At 38.2% G+C, this 20,879-nt stretch overlaps 1 protein-coding gene across 13 annotated transcripts in view; it reads left to right on the top strand.

The window, feature by feature from the left end:
• Nucleotides 1-6,011: 6,011 nt before the first annotated feature.
• The window catches only part of SORBS2 (sorbin and SH3 domain containing 2), a 145,061-nt gene continuing 130,193 nt past the window's right edge, over nucleotides 6,012-20,879 (top strand). For 4 of the 13 annotated variants that reach the window (XM_054514693.1, XM_054514689.1, XM_054514694.1 and 1 more), the window contains exon 1: nucleotides 6,012-6,254. The gene's annotated coding sequence lies outside the window, so the exon portion shown is untranslated. Of the gene's footprint in view, nucleotides 6,255-6,554; nucleotides 6,666-20,879 lie in introns of those variants that run through there. The other 9 variants (XM_054514710.1, XM_054514699.1, XM_054514700.1 and 6 more) reach the window with 9 other exon arrangements.

Genomic DNA, 20,879 nt, shown 5'->3' with positions numbered 1-20,879 from the left:
ATACTTACTTTTTGCTGGGTAGTAGTGCAAGGGGTAGAAAAATACAACAAAATGCAGGTGGCTGAAAGAGATTGAGGCTATAGGGAAAAAAGAATAGAGATATGGACAAACAAATCTTTAAAAAGAAAAGCGTAACAACCCCCATCCTAATTATTAGCAGTGACTCAGCTATCTCTAGATAGTTCAAGTTGTACAGAAATAGAACAGTTTGAATTGATTCTTGTTGGTTTAGGGTCTTTGTGCCAAGCAGACCTGAGGCAGGATTCGTGGGGAGGTCTAGGTCAGTTGTAAAAGTCTCTTGCAAAGCATTTTCAAGAATTGTGGGCAGCATGTGAAAATCGATGTTCCTGCCCCATTTTTCCACTAACAAACTCTTCTTCCTGCCATTTTTTATTTTCATTTCTTACAATTGATATTGTATAAAAGTAGTGATTAGATGCTAAGAATTGTTTCTCAAAATGGAGGAGAGGAATGCATATCCTAATTGCTGGAGTATGAAAGAACAGCCCATGAAATGGTATGAAGCAAGCTTTTGAAATGAAGGGACAGCAAATTGGGAATACCAGGCCTGAGGCTTTCTGGAGCTGCTCTCAAGGAGTTAAAAGCTGAAGCAGTGATTTAAGGAAGAGGAAGTGATGCCAGTGGAGAAGGTGCAGTTCAGCAGGACAGTGGCAATAGCCCAGGGATGTGGCTTCAGGTTTGAGGGAAGGAGAGGGTGATGAAGAATAACAATAGAGAGGTGGGTAAAAGTTTCAGATGTATGTATCATAAATGGAGAAAAAAGGAAGCTTGGAGACTGATAGCTTATCTTCCTAAATATCTGAAAGTGATGTTTGAGAAATACTCACAAATTTTCAGCATAGAGGAGTTGGCTGTTGGTGTCTAAGCAGGGGGAATAACCTTTGTCCTGGATATTTGTTCAATATGCTTCCTCTATAAATTCAATATGTGAGGAACGTCTTATTGAGAAGTTAATAAAATTTTCACTTAAGAATTCTATTTGCCCTACTCTTGGAGAAAAGATGAGAAAACAGTTCCTTTTCATTATGTAGCTATCAATCTCAAGTTTTTATTTCTCTACACAAGTGTAGAATGTGCAATAAGACTTCATAATGTATGCTGCCAAGTTTGGTTTTCCAATAGAGTGGGAAGCATAAAATTTCTAGCACTATCAGCAATTCAGGCCTCTGCACTGAGTCTGGAATTTGATGTTCACAGGAACTCAGGCTTGTAGGGTTCTCCAGTGCATAACAGAGGCAAAACTTGCTTTTTTGGGTTCTGGAAACTAGGTGGCCTGGGGTGCTCTTCAGGACTTCATCTGAACTCTTGCTTAGGGCTATGAATTAATGTAGTTATTTAATGGAACTGTTAGTACATGACACAATCAGGACTGGAAATCTTTCAATTACAAATTGACCAGATAAACTATTACTTGTCTTCACAATATCCTTGGCATTTTCTGAAAGCACAGTGCATTTCAGCAGCAGTTTCTCATTTTTTGTTTTGCTTTAGGTCACAGTTGACCTCTTGGTGCTATTTCCAAAATTCTGAGGATGACACTTAAGACACTTCCTTTCTGTGTGTTAGTTTTGCTTTGAAGTCTTGCTATTTTCTCTTAAAACTACATGTTTAAGCATTCATTTTTGGGAGCACATTGAATATTAAGTCTTTTTGAGCTCAGGTTCACATTTAATCTCTCAAATACCATCTTAAAGATCTGAAAATGGAATATTTATCCATACTATACTTCTCCTGATTTAAAATCTGCTCAATACCATAAAAATTGAGGTGTTTTCTTGGGATTAATGGAAACAAAGTGTGTGTTACAGTGTGTGTGTATATATATATATATATGTGTGGATAGCTTTTTAACTTATATAATGCATTAAATAATCCAATTTCATAGCCAAGCAAACAGAAAAATAAAAGTCTATTTTATATTCTTTTTTATCTTACTTGAAAAGCAGCAGAAATTAATCCAAAACTGTATGTCCAAACAGCTAAAAAGCACCTTAATTTAATTTTTGTAATATTTTGTATTTGAGGCAGTTATACTTTCACTGTTGCCTTTTTACTAAATTACATCAGAAAGTAAAATACTAAATGTAGGATAGGAAATAGTGTGGAAATTGCTCCAGGAATTCACTAGTATTTTTAACCCTGGTATAAAACATGAGGGAACTAGTCTTATTAGGTTAAGACTCTTTCATCTCTAATTAATTACGTAAGGGCTTCAGGGTTTCCTTTTAAAATTTTTAAATATTTGCTTTTAAGAAAATCAAAGTTAGTTCTCTCTTCTCTGCTTTTTCTATGGCTGTACTTATGTGGTGAGGAATGTGTCTTAAAGGGCAACTATGAATAAAAGAATATATTTCCTGTGATAAGATTTTCCCAAATAGACTCAGGAAAATGTTTCTGCAATGCTCTTGTGATTGTTTTATTTTAATGCATGACACACCTTAAATACTTAAATCAACACCTTGCTCTATTTAATCTAGATAGAATTCTCTGTCAGCATCTTTGCCAAGTATGTCATTGAATCCACAGTACAGAAAAATTCATCAGAGTTGTTATTGGTGAGAACCTGAAAATGCAAAGCCAATAACTGGAGTTGCACTCAGTGTTCAATAGCTGGAGAAGCTGCGAACAAGTTTGACCCTGGATAAAATGAACTCTTTTTATTCTGAATTCCAGTTTACTTGTCTACAGGTTGTGTCTCAGGCAGTTAATTATAGTAATGTCTTGGGAATTGGCTATCAGTGCTTTTTTTCAGAGGTTTGTCTTCACCTGGTACCTTGGAAAAACAATCTTAACTACCCTGTACTTCAGCATACCCACCTACAGGTATTCATTGTTTTATCTACTGCTTTGCATTCAAGCAAGATGACCAAACAGTATTAAAAAAACAAAAATCAGTCTCTTTCGTTTTGAGAACTTTGATATATGATGATTGCTTTATGATTATAACAGTCCACTTTGCCTTTATAAGTCTTTCTCATTTCAATATACCATCAAGTGATTACAGAAATTGAATGAGGGTCAGAAAGATGGGTAATTGTTAATGATATTCAGGATGGCTGAACACTAGGTGTTTTCCATAGGAATAATTTCAGTGCCATTCAATAAATGAAATGCTGATTTTAATATAGTAATTGCTTCTTAGGATCTACTCTTTTGACATTTCTTGTCCAAGAATGACAATGCCTTTTAATATGTTACTGTTCATGCTTTTAAAACAGTGTTAGAATGCAAATTAATTATCCATAAACCAATGAATTTTAATGAATTGTATGCAAATCACAGTTCTTGAGTTGATTTAAGAATTAAATGTTGCCTTGATGGAGGCATATGTTTTTATACTGTATGGAGCTGGTTTGAGACTGCTGCAAACCAGTTTGTGAAGGAAAATAGCAGGACAGGCTAAACTACAGTGGTGAATGATATGCTGATACAAGTATTTAGAGATAAGGCTGAGAATAATGTTACTTCTGTCCCAAAACTGAAGACTGTTAGCAATGTTCTGGTAAGAATTGGTGAATACTAGTTTTCTTTCAGCTCTGATTGCTCTGGTATGAGCAACTGTTCTCCAGGTACTAGAGGTGAGATCAGGAAGCTCATTTGAATTAACGTGGGAGTAGGATTTGAGCAAAGATACCAAATGATGTGTTCTATTTTCAGCTCTGTTCTAATACAGCAGGCAAGTGGTTATCTTTAAGCACCTAAATACTCATTGTAGGGTCAGTATGACTCTATGCCTTGCACTTGCATTTTTATGTAAGGGGAGCATGCTAGCAGCCCCAATTTCAGCTGCCTGGTTCTGGAGCTTTGCTAGAAGCACAGACATACCAGTGTAACTGAGCCTGGGGGGGACTACCAGAGGTTATTCAGTCTCACAGCTTCACTGTGGGTCCAGTTCACATTCTTTGACATTATGGTTTTAGTGGGTTTTGCCAGAAGAAATTATAGGACTGTGCAGAGCATGCATCAGAAACTGTTTCAAGGACTTCTGTGGAGCTTTTAGGTAAACTCAGGTTAGCTTCTCACAATTGTGCTTTAATTGCTTGCTGAATTGGAGCCATAATCTGCACTTGGGTTAAGCCTCTTCTAATTTCTGCCTAATCACTTATGAAACTGCAGAGAAGGAACAGTTGCATGTACATGTATATTGTTAAGTCCTGTGAGATACTGCAGGAAAAAGCTCCATCCACCTTTTCTGGCTAAAAGTGTGCCTGCACTACAGACAGAGTTCTAGATCCCTAAATATTGAATTATGAACTTGAAATCTTAAAACAGCTTTTTATTTAAAAAGAAAAATTCAAAACCATTTTAATGGATGTATTTCTACTGTACTTTCAGGTGCCTGCATATGTTCAGGTACAGAGATATGGACAAACATCCTGAAACCTTTCCAAGCTGTAACATATTGTTTAAAACTCATAGCCTTCCAAAAGCTATTTTAGCCTGTCTGTCGACAGTATTGTGATAGTAACTGCACTTAGTGCAATAAAGTGATAGAAAACCTGTTTGTGTCTTCCCTTACTGAAGAGCATTTTTAATCTTTTTTAAAGTCAGTGACTGTATCAATGCATTAAAAAGAAAGATGGATGTGAAGTCTGTCTCATGTTGCTCATTAACAAAAAAGTTAGTGAACCAATCATGGTGAAACAGTGCTCTTGTAATGCAGGCTGGTTTTGTTTTAATACTTAGTATGTAAATAATTACTTCAGTAGTTTAATGTTTTCCAGGCAAAAGCTTCAGAATTGGGTTGCCTAATCAGCAGACATCCCTTTTCAATCAAAAATGAGTGTTGAACAGTAGTCATGGCACCAAAAGTATGTGTTTGAGTCATGGGAGCAGGGAGTACTTTCACCACATTCTAGAACAGACTCTTAGCCCCAGCTGCAGTTTGAGAGATGTGGACATCCACCCATCTTTTTTAAGAAGGCTACGAGACAAAGAAACAAGCCTAAATTAGCATTTGTGTTGAAGCACCTGTATAAATATACTGGAATGTTTCAGCTCCAACACCTCAGAATTCTAAACAGAATTTACTTACTTGTTTCCTGGTGAGCCCTTCCCAGGTCACTTTCACAGAGCTCAGTACTCACTTTCAGAGAAATTTACACAAGGAAAAGAGGGTGAAGATGCTGAAGGAAGAAATGTGTAAAATCCACTCAAGTGGACCTTGGTTTTCTGCCCAGGACTCCACAGTGACACCACTGCCCTTGGATCCTGAGAACAGCAAATTCACTTGGAGGGGTGGAGCAGTAGAGCTTTGTCTACAAGTTGTATTCAGAGGCAAAAAATCTGCTGTAGCCCTAGAAAAGTAAAACTGAACAAGGAAATGCAATTATTTCAGACATGTATTAAGTCAATCCCTGCTAACAACTGGGAAGTTCTGACCAATATTCAGAACTCTTGGGTATGAAATGCAGTATGCTTGCTTAGATACATTTAATGCTTCTAAGTGACTTCTTGAGAACTTTAGACTGATGGATGTTGCTTGTGCTCTCTATCTTATATTCCTGACTCCTTAGGCAGTTGAGATACATGTTCATGACAGGTCTTGAAGAGCAGAATTTTTTATGAGCAGTTTTAAATTCTTCACAAATGTCTCCTGTTCTTCCTACTTCTAACTGAAATGAAAAAAAGAAAACCAACATGTTATTCTAAATAGAATAAAATTGATTTACATGGTAATTTCAATGTGCAGCCTTTGAAAGTTGTGTTACAAGCAGCAACCTTTAACTTTTAAGAATTGTGATGTTAGGGGTTAGGTTATTGTGAATGAATGGGGACTTAGGCTTTCCTGTTGAAAAACCAGCTGACTATGGTATAATGGCTATCCCTAATGTCTATTTCCTAGGTAAGGACGATTATTTACCCTGAGTGCTTACACAGTTCCCTGTCAATTTTGGCTCTTCGGTTTGGCGCAGAGAGGCGCTTCCCCGGCCGCGTTCGCGCGGTGCTTTGCAGCGCCGGGGCGCGGGTGGCTCTGAGCGCTGCCCGGTGCCCGCTCGGTGCGGGCGCTCCGCGGGCGCGGTGCCGGCGGGGCCGGAGCGCCGGGGCGGGCCGGGCCGCTGTTGGCTGTTGCCATGGCTCCGGCAAGCCGGGGGAGCCCAATGAGCGCTCTGCGGCGGTGCCGAGGGGACCAGCCATTTTGCTTATGGAAAACAATGTGACATATTCTGCTGTGCTATACCGGGGAATAAACAGCAATCCCGTCGGGGGACGCAGAAGAAGCGGGCATATTAGTGAGTAATGCGGGCGGCGGAGCGGGCTCGCCAGCTGCCATTTTGACAGGCTGGCGGCTGCCGCTCCCGCCGCTGCTCGGGGGAGGCGGAATGCGGGGCGATAATGCTGCATATCTGCTGTCAGGCGGCGGAGCGGGGGCTTGTCCTGTGAAGGCAGGGCTCCTCCGCACTGCTGTCTCGGCAGCTCGCTAGCCGCCGCTCGGAGCCCAGCCGGGATCCAGGGCCGGGGAGTCGCCGCTCGGAGCGCGGCTGGCGCCGGGCGCGGCGCTGCCAGGAGCAGGTGTGCGGCTCGGCTCGGCCCGGCCCGGCCCGGCGCCGCTGCGGCTCCCGGGCTGCTCCCGCCGGGCGAGCTGCTGCCGCCGGACCCGGGCACAAAAGGGAGCGCTGGGCGCCTCGGCTGCTGCGGGAGAGGTACCTGGGCACGGGCTGGTGCGGGTCTGTGGCACAGCTGGGCACAACTTCGTGCGGGAAACAAGCTGCTCTCAGTGCCTGTGCCTTGGCTTCGGTCCGTGGCTGGTTTAGGGTGGTTGCTGAATTCATTGATCTGACTGCCGTTGTCCTTAAACGTTTCGATGTGAGTGTTGTTCCATATGGTTGCTGATTCAGAAGGATGCTTCCAATAGATGATAATTATTTTAGCAGAAAATTCTACTGAAAGGCAAGGATTATATTTTTGTTTGGATTGTCATTGTGTTTTTTATTATCAGGATAGCGTGGGTGAAATACAATATTATAGAACTAGTGAGCATGTTTGCCTTACATCACGGAGTTCATCACTAGTAGATTCCATGCATTGTGCTCAGCCACAGCGTTAGATTTAAATTGTCCAACTGCTGCTGTGCAGTATGTAGGTCATAATAAAAAGCAGCTTTTTCACCAGCTTTCAATGGACTGCGTGCCCCAGTGCTGTGGTTGATTAGTTTGTGGTACTTGTGCTGTTAAGAGCAGTGGTATTAAAGCCAGCTCACACCTCCTTTTTAAAGATATCACACGTTCCGTGCTAGACAGAGCACAACACACCCATTGTGTCCCTCCGTTTGGCGTTCAATAAAAGGAAGGAAACGAGCACTCCACATGGAGCACCAGCACATTAATAGCACAAGACGGTTAAACTTTATTGAACAATCCTAGGGATTCTGAGATAATCTACTGAAGGAACAGACAATAAAAACACCGAGACGTATACCAGGAACTAGTAGAAATGGGAGAGGTCTTCTGATAGGGACTGTGTATTAATGCTGGAGATTTTTCAGTGCAAAATGAATTGTTCTGAGTAGCTATTAATCACAACACATTTGCTTTAGTTAAACCTGGGTCAATAAAACCTCAATCCCTCAGGACAGATAACGTTTCTATTTAAAGTAGCATTTTCCTAACTACCAACTGTATTCTTATGCATTAATACAATTTCTGAATTCTCTTATAATGAAATGCATTATTATTATATTATTCTGAAAACGGATCTAAATATTGTGATTCACTTTGCATCTATAGAAAATAAGATGATATTTTGGTTTTAAGCCTTCTTTAATATTTATGTGGATTTAAGTCCCACTGAGATGAGCCATTTGTTTGGACAGTTGAGTGGGCATGAAATCAAGAATTTGAGGTCTGGTATCTTTATAGTTAAATTAGTAACCAGCACTCTGTAACTAGGAGCCAAATTCCAATGTTGTTTCTGTATATATCCTGCAAAGGCATTTGAACAAGCATGATCAGCAACTGTCCCTCAAATGAGACATTGCATTTGGATACAGCAGTATATAGTTGAATTGCTACTATGTATTCTCCCCTGAGAAAAGCTCCATCTTACTTGAACCATTTCAGGATTCTGTTTTTTGGTGAATGCACACACACCAAGTTCTTTATGCCTCTGTGCAGGGGTCATACCATAAGTGGTTTAGAGAAGTGCCTTCATCTGTGATCTATAAAGTGGAAGTGCCTTTACAGTGTGGCACTGCATGAATATTTATATTCTTATATTTATGACTGAGTCTGTAATTATGAGGAAAATTATAAACACGCAGAGCTAGTATTTAAGATGTTGGTAAGTCTTTAACAAAGAGGGAGATTTTGTTACAACGATAAGAAACATGGATGTAGCAGTATACAAAGTAAAGGATCTAGCTGTTCAAGGTGAATTGATTCTCACTGTGGATTCTTCTCACTATGAAGAATTTATGGTTTGAGGAAAACAAGTGAAGACTAGCAATGACTAATCAGTAAACAGTGTGCACCCATTAGGTGCTGATAGATGCATCTTATTTGTCATTATTATTTAAACCAATATTCTGTGCTCTTTCCATTCTGCTTTTCTCCTTTTGTTATTTTTCTCATATCGATTCCTAGCTTCCCTCTGCTTCCTTACTGTCTCTTTGGCAACATCTGATCCCATCAGAGCTATTTGTAAATCAAATCGGTGACTGTCAGTAGTGGTCATGGAGGTACTGCAATAGAATCTGATGTGGAGGAAGAATTTAAATGAGTTAGACGTAACAAACAGCAACTAAGTAATGAGCGTATCCAGTGCAAACTAATTCCACATCATGTAAGTTTTAAAGGCCTAGAATTGGGTCACTTATGTAGCAATCAAATGGGCATGCATGGAGAGGGACATTTTTCCTCTCATGATGATTTGAAGTGTGTTTATCAACAGAAGGTTTACAAGAAGACCTTGGCAATAATATGACATAGGACAAATTGGAAAGCCTGGTATTAGAAATGGTAACATAGAGTTCTAATTTAAGTCTAGAAGTTTTTCAGGTTTCAGTGGAGCCATGGTTTTTATCAAGAGGTGATTATGCATTATTGGAAAGCCTCTAGGTTATCCAAAGTCAGGGTCTCTCTCGGTCAGCAGAGATGTAAATAACATCAGCTGTTGTGCTTTAACATTATAGTTGCTTCAAACATTTTTTAGACAGATGACCTTAGAAGGTGACTCTGGGTCCATGTGTAGCTCTTAAACAGAATACCAGCAAAGCAAAATCAGGCAGATTAATCCTAAAATGCAGTGTCATAGTAGCAGCTGCAAACAGTAATAGAAATAAGAGACCAGGATGACCGAAGGAGGTAAAATGAAGTGGTGTGACAGCTTATTTGGTATGCTGTTTGTTTAAAATAATCAGGTTTGAGCAACCAGTGATAAGCATCAACTGTTCATGGGGTGTGTAGAGCACAGTAACCTTACAAGAGCTAGTGTGGAAATGTGTTGTCTGTCCTCAGCCTGTGGACTCTTCTCAGTGTACTTACAGACATGACCAGCCTGTGAGCAGCAATACAGAAGGGATGTGCCCAGGGAAGACACAGTTATGGAGTTAGGGTATGTTGTATGGTGTTACTCTGTGAAATGGCTGAATGTCACTTCTGCACATGAAGGATCAGGTATTGAATGTAATACATCAATTATGTGGTTGTGTCTGGAGTGCACAGCCCCCACCAGGTGTGACCTTGGAACAGTATTTCTGCTCCGGTGAGGCTGTCTGAACAAAAATAGAAATAAAAATTGTCAATTTCTACCTGTTTGTAAACTAGAATTATACAAATGCACGCTTTGTTGTTGTGTCCTACTGCTCTGATACCAGTCATTTCTCATGTCATTATTTCCTATTGGATTAAGCATGTTACTGTTGCCAGTCTGAATTTCCTTTCTTTACTGCTGTATGTAGCATGTAGCTTCCTATATGAGAGAAGACTGTGCCATAGATGCCCTGTGTTCATTTTTATTCAAATAGTCTTATGTCTTTTCATGAAAGTGTTTTGACAAAAGCTGACCTTTCTGAAATTATGAAGCTTCTTAACATTTAAAAGCTAAAACAAAAACTAGGAAGACTTTTAAAGGCACTGATGTAATGGAAAAGTTCACGTATGGGAGGGAAAAGGAAGAGAAGTAAGTACTTAAAAGGGCAGCATGTATCTTTGAGTAAAGGCATGCTAGATGACGACATTTTAGATCTACTCCTGCTTTCAGTGTTTTTGAAGCATGTAATGTATTTTTCTGTTCAGATGTATTGTTCCATAACAGTGGTACATCATAGCTAATACTGCTGTGAAGTAGGAAATTCCAAAGGCAGACCCGTTTCTTCTGTTATTTCTAACTTCTTCCCTAAATAGATTGATTTTTTTGGTCTTTCTGTACTGAATACAGATAGTGTTCTGACTCATCCACCCTTAAAAACCTCACCAACCACCATCAGGGGGTTGAATAGCACAGATGTGGTTCTGTGTTCTTAAGTAACCTGAGTAACATAGTGCACTTTTAAAGAGGTGATACTGAAGGTCGTGAGTCTCAGAGAATAGTGGGAAAAACACGCTAAAAGGAAAAGCAAACATTCTTCCTCTCAATCATTACTATGATCAAACTATACACCAAGCTTTTTCATTAGCCTTTTCATAAAACAGCTGTTAAATAATGCTGAGAGATAGAATAATGAAAGCTCTACTTCTTTTAAGGGTACTCATCTTGCACTTTATGTACAAGTGTCAAAGCAGTGTACAACTGAACTGTTTGTCAGGTACCTAAAGCTATCCTTAGTTTAGCAGCAGTGGCTTATCAACTAAATTTGTCCACAAGCGTAGCAGCTTTACTTTTTTGCTTCTTCAGGACCCAAAAGAATATGCAGGAATGCATGATGAAACCAAATGGAAATGGAATCAGTAACTGCAGTTCTCACAGCTGAAAATCAGATTCATTGACATTTGTGAAAATAGTAAAATGCATTGATTTCTAAGGGTTGCATTTAGTTGTAGGATGATGAGTTATGCTACTCAGAAATCAGTAGTTGTGACTGAAAGTCAAAATAGGTAGAAGGGTCTTTGTGTTTTTTTCAAACAGTTTAAGAGTAACATGTCTGGTTCCTTAATGTATTGTTGGTTTTGTGGGGTTTTTTTTTGTTTTTTTGTTTGTTTGTTTGTTTTTTTATTTGGTTGGTTTTTTGGTGGTTTTTTGTTTTTTTTCTTTTCTGAACAGCACCAATAGGTGAAATCCCAGTTCAAGCAGGCAACAAGGCAGAAAGGTGACTGTAACCCTTCGTAAGAGGCTTAGGTGGGATGGTGTGGTCTGTGATTAGAAGGGGTAGGGGCTATGTCAAGAGCAGGACAGCCACAGAGTGTTCTTGTCAGCATGATGCCATGGGTTCTGAGGACTCCTAATAACCATAGCCTGAACATAGAGCTTCATCACCACAGTGCACCTTGAGAGCTATAGTGTTTAATAAAGCCACATATCTCTCACTGGGATTAACTTGCTGGAAACTAATGCTTTGTCAGAGTTTAGTTTTAGCATGGTGGGGTGGGGGAGGCTATCCAAGATTCAGTTATCTGGATCTATTCTCATGTCTGAAAAATGCATGAACTAGAAATTACATGTTATTACAGAGGGTCTCTGTGCATAGGAACAGTATTTTCACTGCTTGAAGTGACTACAAGTGAAAAGTAGTGATTCAGGCAATAGAACAAAGCATGGATTAGATAAATTGGGTGCTTTGACTGTTTTTCTTTTAGTACTCATTTTTTCTTAATAACGAAAAATTATACACAATTATAAAATAAAAAATATCTTCCTTTTTAAACATAAATATGTATAAACATTTATAAAAACATAAATGTAATCTGACATCTTGGCATCAAGCAGGTGCAAAATGACATTTTAAAGGTACTAAATGCCTATTTCTCACTGAATTTTGTGTTCATTTGAGAACTTCAAATTCTCTTATCTGTTGAAATGAGAGCTTTTCTAGTACATTGGACTATGATAAATAAGGAAGAGTAAATAATTGGTATGAGGCAATTATTGATTGGTGAGAATTACAAAAAAATTGTATTTCATGAGGGTTATTAAGTAAATCTCCAGCACAGGATATTTTGCTGTGTCCAATAAAGCAACCATCATGGACCTTCATAAGGAGTGGGTTAATGGATTAGATGGCCCAATTTTGTTGGTATTTCAACTGCTGTTTGTAAATCATGTGAGTTTTGAATTTCAAACTGCTTCAGCCTTTGAGACAATCCTAAATTTTAGGGATTGGCCTAGTTGAAGTATCCAAGAAATAATCCCCTTTTGAACATACAGGTCACACACTACTGACTTTTGTGTATTTTGTGCTTTGCACTTGTTAAAATCTTGCACAGTTATTGTTTGATTTAAGCATCAACCTTGTATTTTCTTTCTTCCCACTAACAGTAAAGATTTCAAAGAAAAGCAAGCAGTAGCAACCCAAAGGGGTGCCAGTGCAAAACCCTGTTTATGTTTCATTTAATTCATATATTGATCAGGTACGTCACACTGCTCCTTCCAGCCAGTTATACAGTTACACATTTTAATAAGCAAATCCTGACAGAAGACAGCAGTTGCCAGCACAAATTTAATTTAATTTAGTTTCTAGTGAATTTCTAATGAACAGGGAACTCTAAGCAGTGACATTCTCCAGATAATCAAATTCATGGTAATTGCAGTTTTTCTTTTGGAGAAATCTGTATTTGTTAGGAATCCGAAGGAAATAATTATTTCAGTGTGACTGATGCAATCAAATGGTTTACTTTGAATAAGTAAAATATGAAAGAGGCTAATCAAATGAAGTGCTACTGTATGAGAGCAAACAAAAGGGTGACAGGTTTGACAGTAGAATAAAGACCAAACCAAAGGCTTTGTTTTGACATACATTCAGATAATCAGGCAAATTCAAGTCTTTTAAGAGACCTCCTCTATAAGGGTCACTTTACAGATACGGATCATGTAATCTGAAACTTGCAGATTATCATTCTACTTCTAAACATGTACAAGAGAGAGGTTTTTAATTCCTTATTTGCATAGCTGTAGATTTACACATTCACATGTTTTTGCCATTGGCATTTGATGACTGATTTATGGTCTGAGCAAAGGCCAAATTCAGGACACACTTTTAACTGTCAGGATTGCAAACTCTACAGAATTTGTTTGAAAGCCAGTACCTGTTATAATTAATACATACAAAGCAGTAGGAGGATCCCTTCCAGCTTCTCTTATGAGCAAGGCAATAATAATTGCAGAGATTGTGTGCTAAATTAATTCAGGTGTGAATTTGTTTTTTGTTGTATTTAGTGGTGCAATTATCTTAAACATAATTCTCTAAAATCAGTCACTACTTAGATAAAGAACACAAATGAAAATAAACATGTCAGTAAGAGCTATAGAAAGTACAGCAGGGTCAAGTTCTCTTTGCAATATGTGCTGAATGTGAAAGATGGAGCAGGCTTGATGCAAAGGTAAACTGAAAAGCAGGTTTATTAACACATGGCTCATGGCTTTGACCTCTGCTTGACTACAACACCAGTGGCTTTCTTGATTTCCTGCAGCAGAAGTGAAAATATAAAGGGTATCTAAAGGAAGAAGCAAATAGTAGCTTTGTAGATGAACTTTGGAAGTGTTCTTATGATAAAAGATTACTGCTACTTATGAGTGGATGAAATGTATGTGGGGAAATTTGAGCAGATACTGTGAAGAGACTTCTGGGAGTTGCAAGAGGAGACAGGAAAAGAATTACAAATGTGCTTGAAAAGGAAAAGATAGATATAATTGCTGCAGTGACAAGACAACGAGCCATCTATATGTGCCCTCTATTCTGGGGCAGGGACAGCTACAGAGGCTTCAAAGAAAAAAAATTTTACAGTGGTCTCATGGGGTGCATCTTGCATAGATCAGAATGTGTTACTTAAAACCGTGGGTTCAGATACTGTGGTTAAATTGTGTGTTGACAAGAGGCCTAAACAATAGCATTCCTCATGGGGGGACCAAAACAAAATTAGAAATCAGATTTCAAAAGTACTGTGGAGAAATCAATCCTCTCAGGAAAAGCTACAACACACACTCAGAGTGAAGGGGAAACAAGTGTGAAGAAACATGAGCCACTTCCTTGAGGAGTTCACATACCTGAGCATTCAGGGGTTTTTTTGGGGTTTTTATTTAAAAAAAATAAAAAAACAAAACGAAAATGTCATATTTGCCTTCTAGTCAAATCTCAGCCCATACACAGTGTGCCAGGGCAAACTACAGATTTCATTTTTTAACTGATTTTTAGTCTTCATCTGCACACATAGTAACTCCAATTGAAATTTTCAGATTTGAAAACAAATTGATCTCCTTCTGTGGGTTTTTTTCTTTATGTTGTATTTTATTCTTGGGAGACCCAAATGAATGAGTCTTGTCCCTTCACAAGTGCTTTAGATGAAGCATTAGAAGTCTACATTTTCAATGTGATTACCCATTATGGAAATGGGATTCTTTCTAGCTGTCCTGCACCAGCAATGGAATAATGCAGTTTTGAGGGTGAGATCAGGTGTTAAGGAGCTCTAATTTCTGTCCCTTGGTTTTGCACCAAATTGTTTTAACTGGGACAAAGTCTGTTAGAATGTTCATGGGGTAATTAATGTGTTTTGCTTTATACACAAGTGAATTAGGACTGCAAATGTCTTTATAGAAAATGTCCATTTCTCAGTGTGTTACTTGGTTTTAAAATGATGAGCTGAGCTGGAACTTGGAGGTGGCTTGAGTTCAAACATGACTTGAAAGAATAATTATATTGCAAGCTTTCTTGTGTGTAGTCCTGTCAAATCTGTGTAATTCTACTGTCATCTTCAGTATTGTATATATTGTATTTAGACTTCTGTGGACTTTATCTTCCAGCATGTTTAGGAACAGCTTCTCTTTATGGTCATTAAAAAGTGTGTGTGTGGGGGGGGTCTGAACTAATTGCAGATAATGCTGTGAAAATTTCACATTCAATACCTAAAATTGTTAAAACAATCTAATAATATATATAATTTAAATCTTCATAAAAGAAACCACTTCTTTTGAATTCTGGACTTATTTTCTCTGGTGAGGACATGTGGATAGTTTTTACTAAGCACTTTCTTAAAAAACTAAAAGGATTTTTAGCTTTGCTTTGCGCAGAAGCAGATAATTTTTTAATGAACTTTTTTAGGGATGGGTTTGGAACTATACTCTGAGGTGTCTACCCTTTTTGGTGGGTACAATAAACAATTGTAGAATTCTTACCATTATGTTTGCAAAACTGTGAAATCTGACTTGTTGTTTCTCATAATCCTAAATTAGTATCTTAAGCTCTTAAGTGCTGAAATGATGATTCAAGTTTGGCCTTGTAAGAATCCAATTGAATAATATTTTTAAAAGCAAGGGCATGACTTCAAGGCAGTTGTTCTTCTGTGACTTATTTTAAACCTGGGTGTTTTCTTTACCAAGACATTTTCTAAACAAGGAACTTAGAATTCATTTAAAGGTTTGTTGGAAGAGGCCAGAGAGGAATTTAGCAAAATGACACTTACAAATGGTATTATTATAGACTTTGGTATTTTTGAAAGCTCTTATCGATGTTTTCTCTCTTTGAATGCAATGGTAGGAATCCTCCCTGAATTAATTAAAAGTAGTTACAGTAAATGTGTGCTTTTAAAATACCATTGAAAAGGCCTTAGCATGCAGCTTTTTGCTATTCTAACTTTAGGTTCAGCCCAAAGTGCCTATAAATTTCTTTTGAAGAATACTGGAAAGATTTATCTAAAAGATAAATCTTATTTGTTTACAAAGTTTATTTTTGTACCTTGATATAATAGATTTTCTGATTGTCATTACTTACATCAACATTTAAGTCTTACTATAATTAGTAAGATCTGGGCTGAAAAGGTTGACACTATCTTGGATGAATCTGCTAACCTTATTTACAGTGTATTTATTACTGGAAATAGCTTCACATGTTTATATAGACAAATTTTACCATATTTTGGGGATGTTCTGTTGAGTAAATAGTCCAGCCTCTTGATGAACATCAGAAGTAATGTTCAAATTGTGCATTTCAACTTGGAATCCTACAAATGCTAACCAGATTTTCAAACTGAGGTCAGTGCAATTGTGATATTTTTTCATCTTAAACTTTCTGTGCTGACTGTATCAGACACACCTGTGAGTTTGAAATGTCACTATCAAAACCAGGCTAAGTGGTCACTAAGTTTCATGAAGAGGAGGAATCAGGAAATAGAGATGTCTTTGTGTTGTCATTCCAAAGGCAGCAATGTTTCAATGCTGCATCATAAAAAGATTTTGTGTGTTGACTTTTTTAGGTGTGGATCACATAAAAGTTAACATAGAGATTTGATGATTTTTTTTTTAAGTTTCAATGTTATTTCTCTTTTTGAAAGCACTATTAAAATGATTTGAACTGCTCAACTTCTGGACAGTTTAGACTTTGATCTTAACTCACATGTTTCTAGTTCATGCCACCCATCTATCATAAGCTGATTTTGTTATAAATAACCAAAAGCTGTACAGACACCGTGTAAAACTATTAGTGATTTCCCCCCTCTGTTGTTGCCCTCTGGTTTCAAACTCTAGTCTTCAGATAACTGTCACTCACATGTGATTTTTTTTCACCCTGCTGATCAGAATTTAAAGGCTGACAAAAAATATCATCAAATGCTTTTCCAATGTTCTCCTCATGAGCAATTTGTTTAATTGCTGCAGGAATCAAATGTGCCTGAGCTTAAATTTTAAGTGAATGGGTTCAAAGCAGAAGGCAGGGGCAAACAGAACACAAGCAGTTTGATGTGTTTTTGGACACTAAATTTGTAATAATTAAACTTCTGCTAAGACACGTCTGCTGTCTGCTTTTGATGTGCTTTATACAAGGCTGTAACTTGACAACTATTTTATCTCTACCATCTCTTTTGGGAAGTAAGATAGAAAACTGTGTGATTAGCTATTCTGTATAAATTTTGTAGAAAAAATTTATCTTTCAAGTTTTCAATTTTGTTTTTCCATTTATGTTAAGTTTTCAAGCCGCTTTTGAAGCAGAGGATACCAAAAGTCACTGACTTCATCCTTCAGTTGTTTTTTTTTTTTAAGTGCAAATGTGCACAACTCTATTGTTGCTTGTAGTGATCATTGTTTAAGGGTTAAAAATAAAATTTTCTGGTTTGAACAGTCATTTCATCAAGCTGATGAACAGTAAACAGCATTGAGGGGAAAGAAGGGTCTTTTGAGCTGTTATTACTAATAGGCAGAGGAATTTGAAAAACAGAGGATGTTAAAGTTCTGAGGAAGTAAACAATTTCTAGGAAGGGAAATCCACCTTTCCAAGTATTTATTTTTCAAAGAGAGGAAACTACCTAATAGGTGTAAAACTTCATGGATACAAAATAGGACATCTACTTCAGATTATGTTACTCTTGACTTCTAGTTCTCATCTATCTTCAGAACCCCTCTCCCAACCTTCTTTTGTGCAACTTCAGCCACCTTACATTTATGGTATGTCAGGTGCTCCTTCCTCCACCCAATGTGCAAAATATGTACATCATGTTGTTCCAGCTTTCAGTTTGTTGCTGTTTAAGAATATTTTTAAGGATCTTTTCTCTCCACCTTCCTGGGTGGCACTGGCCTTTGTCATATGAATTGGGGTCTCATTAATGGCCTAATTTTCCTAAGGAGTATACACTGCATCTCATAAAATGTGTAGTCATACTGGCTACTAAAAACAGAGATAGCAAAAAGTCTTATTTTAGAGTTGTGTCTGTAGACACCCTTCCTTGTGGAAGAATTTTTCCATTCAGGGAGAAAGTTTGCAGTGGAAAATATGGCTGCAGTTTTGAATTCTCTATTACTGATATTCACTGATCAGCAGTGGAAGATTACTGGTGGAGAAGAATTAGAAATTTCTAAAAATCCTTAAAGTAATGTCACCCATGGTGACTATGCTCTTCTTGTCTCTGTTATTTGCCACTTAAATGAGGGTAAATTCTGTTAGCTGGAAAATTAGTTCTGACCTACAGATAATTCAACACAGAGCAATTAACTGGCAGCACCGCTGTAACATCCTGCATTGCCTTGAGTACAGCAAATATCAAATTGACTTTCCTGAGCTAGGAAAAACATGAATATAGTTCAAACAAATGTTTCAAACTAATAGCCTGTTCTGCAATTAATAGTCCTGTAAAGAACACAAACAGCAAACAAAAACTGTGAAAGAGCTCTCATTTTCACTTAGCTGAAGCAGTACATGATAGATGACTCCATTATCATGTGCCTCTGTTAACAAGAAGACAAAACAAACACAAGATCAGCACTGATTTCCTGAGCCATTCCCACTGGCAGGTGTTGGTTTCGTGCTTTAACTTTGCTTTTGGGAGCTGTATAACTTCCTGGAAACCTTTCCTGGAGTTCCTTTCCCTCCAAGCTACTGTATGAGGATTTGTCAATCTTTGGGGAAATTATGATCTTCAGGAACAAAGAGATTTGAACAGGAAGGGGTCAGTTTTCTGTTTTAGGAGCTTCCTGTTGTGTGCTACATCATACTGCAGAAAGCAGATTTTTTTGTAGGGAGCAGGAACAGGCTTGGTAGGCTCAGGCATTTTGGCAGCATCTTTTCTTGCTGATAAGCAACATGAAGGTGGACAAAGGTGGAGGCAGTGTAGCTGCAAGTAGGTTCAGTCTGCTGGTGTCGTGTACCTGGGCTCTTGAAGCAACTACCTTCTTTGCAGCCTGAAGGACTGATAGTTGTCATGAGTATGTGAAACTGTGAGCAGCAAAGAGTTTGCCAAAGCAATTGTGTCTTGGTGAGCTTTGTCTGACTTCAGCTGTTTCTATTATGTCAATATTGTATGCTGCCATTAGAGGTAGGAAACATAAATACAAATGTTGGGTTGCTGAAAACCAAATATTGCCTTTGAAATCTGACTAATGGGGGTAAAAAGAAAGAGATATCATAAAAATACTAGACTCTGGTAGTATTACTTTGTATTCTAAAATGCTGAAGAACTATCTCATTAAGGTGTGTTTTCAGTTGATGGATCATAATAGTAAAATGAATAAACTGACTAAAGGACCACTGATGGAAAGATGGTTCTCTACACTGTTGCTTGCCTTGTAGTGAGAGGTTTTGTACTCAATGGAGGTGGCAAATGCTCACCCTAGGGTTCAGTGCCTGAAAGCTTCTGCTGCAACAGTTCAGCTGTTTCCTACCTTCTATGCTGTGAGTAGCAGAAAACATTAAAATTACTTAATTGGTAAAAATAAGGACTGTTTTTCCATATAGGTCCCTTGTTTTTTCATTACTAGCCTGGCAGCTTAGCAAACTGGCAGAAAACCATTGTGTTAATTATTGAGAAGCCTAAATTCCTTTGTGGATTTAGTCCTGGTAATTGGAATAGAAGCTCAGTACAGAGTGTGGAGGTGTAAAGCTGGCCTGGCCATAATCTGGTGGTTTAAGAAAAAGCAGAATGGTGTTAGGCCGTGTGTGCTCTGTAACGTAAGTCTTTGTGAAGCGGAAGGAAGGATTTGGGACTTGTGTTACTTCTGTGGATTTCTTTTTTCCTTACATGGACCAGCAGCTTGAGAGTGCCAGCTGCACACAGGATCATGGCCCCAGAGCCTCGTGGTGGCAGTTCTCCCTTGAGAAGTGAGCACAGTTTTATCCATAGATAACTTTGGGAAGGTGTTTATGTTTCAGAGTATATTGCTCGGCTGTAAATATTTCAGAGTAACAGTTGCTCAAACTTTCCTTTTTCTAGGTAAGTTTTTCCTTTCTTAAGCTTATGACTCACAATTCTTGCTCTGTGAGCCACATGAAGTATGTGATTACTCTGTGAAAGAGGACCAATGTCCTCAAAAGACCAGACAATAGCATGAGGCTTGGGATTGTGTCACGGAAGTGGGAGATGTGACTGCAAATCCTGCTGGAAGTTTAATCCAGGTTTTCCATATCCGTGGCAGATGTTCTAATGTCCATCAGTACAGTGGTTTTAAAAATAATGTGGTGGCATAACATCATCTTCCATGGTTTTGCTAAGGAGTGGAAAAAACCTGAGAACGTCATTTGCATACTTGTGCCTCAGATTTAAGATTGATAAAACACAAGGTTGCACAGGACAGTGGTCACCACAGTCGTTTCATTAAGGCAAGGTTTTTCTTGCTTGGTTCAGGAGGAAAATTTTAGCTAACTTTTAAAAGATATACAGATGCTTAGAAATTTGGGTATATATATATTTATAAAATGGGTATTTTAGAAACTGCCCCTTTTCGTTTGGGCTCAAAAGACCCTGTTACTTGCATTAGTAAATCACAGATTGAGAGTCCTAGCTTGTTTACATTTCTGAGGTTTAGGCCTTTAGGAAAACTCCACTCTGTAATGCCCCCAGCAGCCTCCCAAAAAACAACCACAGTCTTACACAAGAGTTAAGCACAGTCTAGCAAAAAACAGACCTGAAGGACAAAGAACTTTGTACCAAGTTCTTGAAACAATGGCTTAACAATATATATTAAGAGTGAGATTAACAATAAGCTCCTGTTCCCCGTTTCCTGAAAAGGCCTTCTCATATTTATTTTCCTGTTCATTTTTAACTGTTTGCTCTTGGAACAGAGGAAGTTAGTTTTACTAACAAAGTAGGCAGGCATATTACCCTGTTGGTCCAGTTTCAGAATGATAGCTGTAGTGGCTGTAGTCATTTTTCACATCATTATGAGAGCAGTTACATGGTTTGCACCCAGTTATATGGAACTGGCTAAAGTATTGGAATTGTTTCTAACAGGTGACTAAGAGCATTTAAATATTTAGATAATGTGCTTTCAATAGTTGGAGGGTGTTAAATATC

The sequence above is a fragment of the Molothrus ater genome, chromosome 4 (assembly GCF_012460135.2).
Source record: "Molothrus ater isolate BHLD 08-10-18 breed brown headed cowbird chromosome 4, BPBGC_Mater_1.1, whole genome shotgun sequence".
NCBI lineage: Eukaryota > Metazoa > Chordata > Aves > Passeriformes > Icteridae > Molothrus > Molothrus ater.
The sequence above is the reverse complement of the archived record's forward strand: the minus strand, read 5'-3'. Positions and strand labels throughout refer to the sequence as shown.